Genomic DNA, 9,290 nt, shown 5'->3' on the forward strand with positions numbered 1-9,290 from the left:
GGGAAATTAGCTAAAAACACCAAAACCGTCTTTTGTACCAGGCTGCAAACATGTTTATTTCTGCTGTAAAGTTGAGCATTTTAACATGGGAGTCTATGGGACTGACTTCCATCGTGTAGCCTGCCTCTTGTGGCCATTCAAGGAACTGCAGGGTTTAACACTTCCACATTGGCTTCATTTCTCAGCTTCAGAAGTTGCCGCTTGGCCTAAATTCATTTAAAACATAGTTACATAGTTAAAAATTTACACAGAAACACTATGAAAGTGCAAGCCTGCGATAGCACCTGGCTATAACATGGCCCAGGTCCATCTCTTTTCCCTAACTGTGGCTAGTGTAAGTAGAAATGTGATCGACAAGACAAGACTTTCTGTTCTGTTGAGCACACTGGATGTCAAAAGGATACTGATGCTGGGCAATCTGGAAGTATTTAAACAAATGTGGCAGTGACAAGCAAAGATGTTTTTCTGGCTGAATTAATGCTGTCAATGACATTATGAACACTGAAATAATGTTCATGTTGCAGAATCATTTCATACTTTAGTGCTGTTTGTCCTGTTTGAGCTTGTAGGAATTTGCATCAGGCAAAAATATCATGAACTGATTAAATAACTCCTTTGTACAGTAATGTAATCTAATGTACAGTAATGTAATGAAATGCATTAGATTAATTGTTCATTTAGATTAGATGAGACTTCTGGGCTATAATGACTGTGAAGCATTTAATCTCAGCTCATTTTGTCTGATTGCATGAGATTAAGCTTTGTACCACTGCCTTGATGTGATGAGTTGGACTTGAACCGGGTGCTGCTGCATGTGAGGTTTGAACTCGCTATGTGTTCTTTAACTCTAAGGTCACAGATTTCTACCCCGCAACAGCCAGTGTTTGTGTTTATTGCATGAATAGTGGCTGAGCTGTGGTTATTCAGGTTTAGCTTGAACCTCGAAACAGTGTAGTTGATGCTTTGTGTTGCCGTGATTAAGCCATTTGACAAAAAGTTCCTGTTCACAGCAATAATGTCTGCGAGTAAAAGGTTTGGTTGCCAGCCACCGTTTGATTCAGATTACTTTTAACACAAGAGAAAAAAATGACGATCCAAAAGCAACAAGAATGAGCTCTTACTAGCTGAGAGTATGTTGATTACAAAATAATGTATTTTGAGCATGAAGCAGCACGTGGTGAAAATCAAAAGTGACCTATATGCTAATAGACAGTTAGCAGCACACCTGTTCAGTTTAACACAATCCAGTACAGCAGTCTTTCATTAAATCCTAATTTAATATGTGCAGTTTTTATTAACACTGTATCACAGATTTTCATGTAGCAAAGTGAACAAAATATTTAAATCACTTTTTCATATTAGTATTTTGACATATAGTATTTATGCTGCTGCATTTGAATAGCATTAGATTATACAGGTGTGCTGGAGAGCTCAGTGTATAATGTGATATATTATCAAAGTATTTATGGAAGCACCTCCCTCCAGTGCGTGTTATACAGTATTGTAATGTACTGACGGAAGCCTTTCTGTGTACGACTGTGCGCCTCATACACTGTGTGACCCCCACAGGACTGCCTTTTATTATCAGCACACACCCCCACAACTAAGATGATGGCCGAAGCACATTAGTTCCACCAGAACCTTCAGTCACAGTGTTTCGGTCCAGCTCGCCTGGTCTCGCCCCCATCGCAGAACAGTAACTCACAAACTCACAGTCTTTGTCCATATTTGAAAATGAAATGAAGATATAAGCAGCCACTGTGTAGTTAGATTAACATAAGACAGGCCTCTTAACCACTGGGTTACCTGTGTTACTTTAACTATATTAATGTTGACATGCCTCAAAACATGTGTTTGAAAACAATATCACTGTCTCTATTATCAGTAAACCAGAACTGTCCGTTAGCAAAGTACATAATAACTACCTGCTGACTCATTAGATGCTCCCCTCAGAGCACTGCAAGCGATTTTAATATTGTATTTATGATTTTGTTCCCACAAAGCCTGGGGTTGCTTTGGCCATTAACAACCCAGTCTCAGTAAATACATTTATGAAATCAATGCTAAATTGCTTAGCGGGTCGGCTGCTAACTGTGCCCCTGAAATCCTAAAATGCAAATGAATGACATCAAAAGAAGCTCTTGATCAGCAGAACTATTATAAACAGAGATATGGGAATTCTGCAGTTGTACTTTGAACAAAAAGGTACAACATAGTTTGTTTAGCTAAGAATGCTATGTGAATAGTGTTATCGATCAAATGATGCAATTTTGTTAGCAAACTTAAGAAGCAACATGCCTTAAATCGACACCTTTAAATGTAGGCCGTTCACTTCTGATGATTATCATCGACTTTAGTGAGGGATCATGGTGTTCGAGGAGTGGTGGACTTGCCTACAGCAGAGGGAGCACAGGGAGTTTCCAACACTCGAACTCATAAAATGCTAGAATGTCTCTTAAACCTCCTCCCATCAGACTGCATCAAATTTCAAGCTTGGTTGCATTTGTTTGTGGTTTTTGTGTCCAGCACGTATCCAACCAGCCCAAGCTGTATGAACTGACTAAGTGCAAACTGGGTCAAAACTCCTGTTGTGATTATATTGTATCAGATCAAATGTTTCTACAAACATGCCATTGCTAAAGTTTTTAAGTAGAATAGTCCTGCAATAGGGTTAGGCAGCTGAAACACTTGGTTGAGGATAGAGAAGGAAAAAGGTTATAGTTTAGTAAACGTAAAAATGTCAGCTTCTTGAATTAGCTTCTAGAAGAAGATTATAACCAGAATCACAGGTCTGAAGGTAAATGCTTAACAAACTCACGTTTACCTTTCTGTGCATTATATAATCACACTGCATCATGGCTGATACTGCACCCAGTGACTTTGCAAGTCCCAGATGATTCATTAAGATGCTTCTGTTTTATTGGGAACAGTAATACTTTGTGTAATGGCTGCAGCAATTTTCACTCTGAAGTCATTGAATTTCAGTGTAACATTTTCTCAACATTGTAGAGTGAAATATATTGCACCAACAAACACCAACTTTTTAGAAATTCATAGCAGATAGCAGAGCATCACAAAGCATAGCTTTCAAAATGCTGCAAAAGAGCAGGTTAACGGCATTTTTTATCGTTGGCATTCATTGCACTGGTGTAGTATTCTGCTCAGCACAAAATGAGGCAGTACTGGACAAAGACATGCCACCAATACACACAGCTGCTGGCTTTTCATCTCATATGCTACACAAACCACGGAGCCTGTAAGGACAATAAAATAACTGCATGAGAAAGAGAGAGAGAGAAGTCATTTCTTTCTCTCTGTGCAGCCTCTGTCATTTCCCATGACATGACCTTTTTTAATGGATTTTCTCATCTTTATGTGCAAGGTAATATGATATGTACTCATCTGTGTGTGACTGGCACCACATGGGGCAGGGGACTGACGGAGAGGTTGCTCATGTGCAAACGTGATTTTGCCTGCTACAATCACAGGGCTCCAGTCCTTCCTGTTCCTTCTTTCATTCATAGCACAGCGTCAGAGCTCAGCCAGCATCTTCACACCAGCAGCTTTATATCCTGGTGCTGCAGTTTTCCTCTGCAATAGGAGGTTCCTACTATTATCTATCTACTAAAGAAGTTGGAAAGTAAATCTGAAAGTAAAGACTTGATCCTAAAAACCCATCAGGATTTTTTTTGTCTTTCTTGAAGTGGGGATTCATTTAGTTTTAGATCTGAGATTTGGGCCCATTTTCAGCCTTGAAACACAAGTTAAAAAAAAACTTTACTTAAGCTACTAAAAAAAGTGTTGGTGGGGCATTTTCTTCAAATCACTGTGAAGTTTTTCTCTTAAAGTAAATGATGAGACTGCCAGTGGAGGAATCCTTTCTAATGTCAGTGACACAGAAACATAGTTGTCCAATGGAAATGGAGTGAAACTTGTTCTTCCAAAGTTTCTGGTCTTACATTTTTTATAATTGCTGCTATAACTGATTTAATGCAATGATTGAATAGTATACGAATGTGTAGACAGTATGTTATATGCTGTCCATTGTAAAGGATGCACAGTGTGCCACAGCAGACATGTAATCTTTCATTATGTCTGGATAGTTTTTCCCTGTGCTGACACAGAAAAGCCTCCTCACATGAACAGCTGCTGACATGGGCTCTTTGATATATACAGTAATATTTAATAGAAAGTTAAACATAGCATCAAGCCATTAAAGTAATATGAAACTAGAGCTGACCACTATTACCCTGTCTTGTTTCCTCATTTGGCTGGTGGCTGGTATCATTTCCCATCTCTGTCCATGCTACTGCAGCTGTGTGGATCAGATCTCTGGGGAAGCTGCTTTTGAAGACTCTAATGTCTGTTTCTTGGCAAGAGAGGGAAGCTTGGAGCAAAAGGAGATAGGGGAAATACATTCTGGTTCACTTTTTCTGATGAAGCCATAATTTAGCCCATTCAAGGCTTTTAGAGGGCTCAGCTATAACCGTGATGAATGAGGACGCCTGCACAATGTTACATTAGCCTGAGAGTTCTGAGAGAGCAGCCACAGAGCCGGTGCCTCAGACAGGCAGCTTGAATTAGTGCTTGCATAAGAATAATACATAACTTTTGTTGACCTGCACTGAGATTTACCAGCTCAGCACAAGTCAGTGCTCTGCAAACTGTCAGTCGTGCTCCTGAGACTCACTTTAATCCAGGATGATAAGCTGGGCATCAGGCCAGCCGGCTGATCCTTTGAGATATGTCTTTCATTTGTCACACTTACTATATTAATTCACATATGACATGTTTATATTACTTTAAAAGTCATTCATAGATACACAACCCGCTCTAAAATGAACCTCTAGTAGTGCATAGTAACAAAGTGAAGTGACAGGCCTGCTAAAGGAAGAAACGTACAGGCTATAAATACTATTATTTACAGGATATAATGATACTCATCACCATAGAAACCTATTTATATAGTACCACTTCTTCGACAAGGCAGTGAGGAAAACAGTAAGAACGAATGTGTTACTCCCCATGAGATGAAAGTGAATGTTTGCCTTGGCTCAACTTTTTTTTATAAATGCATAAAAAAGGTTTCTCAGTAAATTCACAGATCTTAATGGAGGATGGCATCTACTGTATTTCAGCACAGATGATTTTACAAAGTAGCACTTGGATACAGATTATGTGCACAAAATTCCACTGTTTTCAGTTCCCTGTTTATAGCGCTGATACTTCTCAAACAAATCATGGCATCAGTTACACACAGGACCATGATCCAGACTGTCAGAAGTAAAACATCAATTTCATCTTTAAAAATATTGTTAAAAATGTACAATTCATCAGTTTACAAGATGATCTTCAAACTAGATGAACTAGCTTCTGCTGCATTCTCTGTGGTCAAACAGGGTCAACCTGGCTGCAACAACAGACTGACACAGCTCATTACTGTGCCTACCCGCATCATGCAGAAACCACATCAGGGTGAAACATTTACAAAGAGAGACAAGGTCAGAGATGTTTGGGTAGTTCTGACACAAGGTCACAAGAACCAAGCACCATGCTTCAAGAGTCCCACAATCATTCAGGAACACAGCTCTCAAGCCCGTGTAGATGCAGTCAGGATGTAGGCTGTTACTCCGGTTAGAGCTGAGATCCGTAGTGCTTTTGGTTAAAATATTTTAATCTTACTGTATGTCAGCTGAGCGGTGAGATTGGCATATTTAAGACATTTACAACACTTTAATGACAGCTTATACAAGTAGATGATGTCGACTTAAAATGTAGTCTATTATTAACCATATTCTGAATGGTAAGGTGAGCTGCTTTTGTTCTGAGAAGCTGCTTTCTCTTTCAGATGTGGTCTCTCCTTTTGCTGTGGATTCATGTGTTTTCAGGTTTAATGTTTCATTTCTTCTGGTCTTTTTCTTTCATTTCAGCACTAATGACATACATTAGCCGCTCTCACAAAGCAGGCCTTTCAGTCACATTATAAAAAAACCTTAAAATGCTCCTCAGACTGCTCAGTCCCCACTCAGTGAAGATGGTATTACCTTTTATTTACTTTAAAAAAAAAACAAGATATGCAAACACTTCAGACCTGCAAGCAAACCACTACAGTGTTATAATTAAAGAACAAGGTAGCCCGAGGAAGCTCCATAGCTTGTGATACAGTGAGCTACACAGCCCGACCGCAGACACTGCAGTAGTCCTGGTGTACTAATGAGTAAAAGCTGAAAATATGTTATTACATTTTTGCTTCTGTCTTTTGAGAGGGAACACATTTTCTGCAGCGTGATGACGAATCCTTTTCATTTGCCTTAACACCACATCCCTCTCACATTTCAATGACTACTCTGGTAATGACAGGGACCTTCACAATGAGCTGAAAGTCACAGTGAGTGAGCTTCACCCTCATTAGCAGCCTGCACTCGCCGTCTGCAGATCGACCAGTCACTAGGGAAAAACAAGCTAGGGAGGACATGTCTTCTGAGGTGGTTCAGGTGAGAGTGTCCCTACATGCTGTCCCTGTCTCCAACTTGTCTTGTCCCTTCCTCTGAGGCCTGAGCATGGGCAAAAATGTCAGCCACAAAAGGTGCCAGACCGGCCTTCACCATCTCTTTGGGTTTTAGGTACTATGTTCTACTCATTAGGAGATATAACAAGATTTCACCCTCCTATCCAAATCAAATAAAGGCTGTGTGATGATAATCTATGTGACCTTATGGCTTCTAATGAATCTGACAGGACAGCATTTCCACCTCCCCACTCTCGCCCTGTGTCCGACAGTGTTTGTCTGGTCTTAGGTATAAGCTACTGCAAGTGTGTACTGGAATAGATGTGGCCTGACCAGTAGATGTGAATTAGTAGCAACGTAAACATGTATACAGAGGTGGAGGTGGAAAAACATTCTCTCCCAGCCTAACTCCTAATGTAGATCTGCACAACTGTGGCAAACTACTTGAATTACTAATGCTTAAATGCATTAATTGACCAATTAAGAACTGGCCACTAGAGGGCAGAAGAAAGGCACAACGAGATGATGGACACACTCCTGACACAGGTGATTTGGATAGCGATGGGTTCCAGTAACTGGTTCTATTTTGAATCTGGTTCCAAGCTGGCCAAATATCTGGGTTGGCGAAGCTTTGTGGCCAAACGAATCCCTTATCGAACCTTTCATTTATCATATTGTTACATATCAAAAAGGTTTGAAAGTAAAAAAAAAAAATGCTGTGGTAAGCAAACATAGCCAACCCGCTTAATCACTCTGCAGGATGGTACTTGTGGAAAAATGGAGATCAATATGTCCTTTGTTTAAATATTCATCTAGTGTCCAACAGGTTAAAGTAAGAACTTGGATTACATTTGATAACATGAGGACCAGCGCTCAGCCTGCCACTGGTGCCAGTCTACATCCAGTTCACCTTCAGGGAACACCAAGCTCATCGTACAGCAAAACATCTGAGATTTATTTGACTGATATCCACAGACTGATAAAGAAGAATGACTATTTTCATCATTATTTTTACTTGAGCGTCTACAGCTTCTGCCCCGGTGAAGAAACATGAGTGAGGACAGGGGGAATGAATGTCACAGAGCAGAGACAAAATAAAACAAACCCATTTATATGGCCTATGTATATCTGTGATGCTGACAGGTATCGGGGTACTGTTATCTAAATCACAATGAGGCCTGTGTTTTGCACAATCTGACAAAAGCAATGAGGAAGAAAGCGGAGCTGAAGTGTAGGCAGTTACCAGCATGTACCAGGTGATGCTGTGCCCTTCAGGTGTCTGTGCTCCAAAATGTCAAGCTTGCAGGTGTTAGAAGCATTCACACTGCTTTAGAACATAATGCACTGTCCACTTTGATCATGTTATTCTGTGCTTCATATTCTGAAGCCCAAGCTGTATGATACTACCTAATTGCAAGGTTTAGAAAACAATAACAACACACAAATCTGTGGGGATCTTTATGAATGTTTTGCTCCAACATATAATGCATTCAGTTTTGAAATGTTCCTCAAACTTGATATATTTAGAATACAGAAATGCAGCACTAATGACACACCTGCAGCCCACACAAGTTCCCTGATAGGCCCCATATGCCGTCCTTAAATATGAATCATTTCTATTAATGCAATATGAGGCATAACAAATGATGGCAAACCTTAACTGTGTTCCAGATTTATCATTTTAATTAAATTGGCTGGGGGGCAAAGGCATCTCAATGCATCATGGGCTAACTGGTTATTGGTCGTCCGTGGTGACAGCTTTTCCAAGACCTGTGTTGTGCATGGAAATCCTTTCCTAAATCAGTTGTAGCAGTCAGGAACGGCCGCACATTGTGTGCACATAAAGGAGCCATTATATATGACACATGTTTATTTTTATTCTTCTGAAAGCACATTTTAAATTCCTAAACAAAAATTATAATAGTTGCTAGTTCTGCCTTTTGTCAGACATAACAGCACCTTTTCTGTCTTCTTCTAGGAATCTGCCAAAATGAGCCAGTCAGGATCAAACATTTTATTTTTACCATCACTGGTCCCAACCCCTACTGAGATTGACTGCAGTGCAGCGACAGCCTCTTTAGTTTCACACTGGCACAGCTGACAAATGAAGGAAGGTTTCCTACAATGAAGAAGTTACAAAAACAGAACCCAAGACCTCCTCAGAGTGCTGATCCCAGGTCTGATTGGCTTTTATCCTTCTGATTTAGCTGCTGAAATCTGTAGTCTGATTGGGAAAGTCACCAGGTGAGAACTTATTTTCTTCAGCATCTCAGACAGGTACAAACTAGAAAGCAAGAACAAGTGAGGTGTTTAGGGTATACTGGAATCTATATATGGTTTCCTGATTGCACAGAATTGCATGTGAAATGGCCACACAACCCTCAAACCTATACTGTAGACAGTTTTTATTCATTTGTGATTCTCTGAGAAAAAGGAAATTACATATATGTTATAAATGCTTTTATCCAAATACAAACGTTCAGGATGACAACTGCTCATGCTTAGCTCTAGAAGGAGGGTTGCTGACATAGTGACTACACTGGCAAGGCTAGTAGCTGTGAAGTTACAAACTGACCAGGCTTTGATGCATACTGTGGCCAGGCAGTCTCAACTGTGTGCGCACCTCTGTGGTGGAAACTGATTTCTTATTTAGTGTGTCACAATACGTCACTATGTCGCTCTATGCAGACTAATTGTGTGTGTGTGTGCTCATTTAAAACAATAAAATGCCTTGATATTTCTGCAGAAATGAGCCAAATATCTCAAGCTGATATTTCATAAG

This window comes from Monopterus albus, unplaced genomic scaffold (assembly GCF_001952655.1).
Source record: "Monopterus albus unplaced genomic scaffold, M_albus_1.0 scaffold21.1, whole genome shotgun sequence".
Taxonomy (NCBI): Eukaryota; Metazoa; Chordata; class Actinopteri; order Synbranchiformes; family Synbranchidae; genus Monopterus; species Monopterus albus.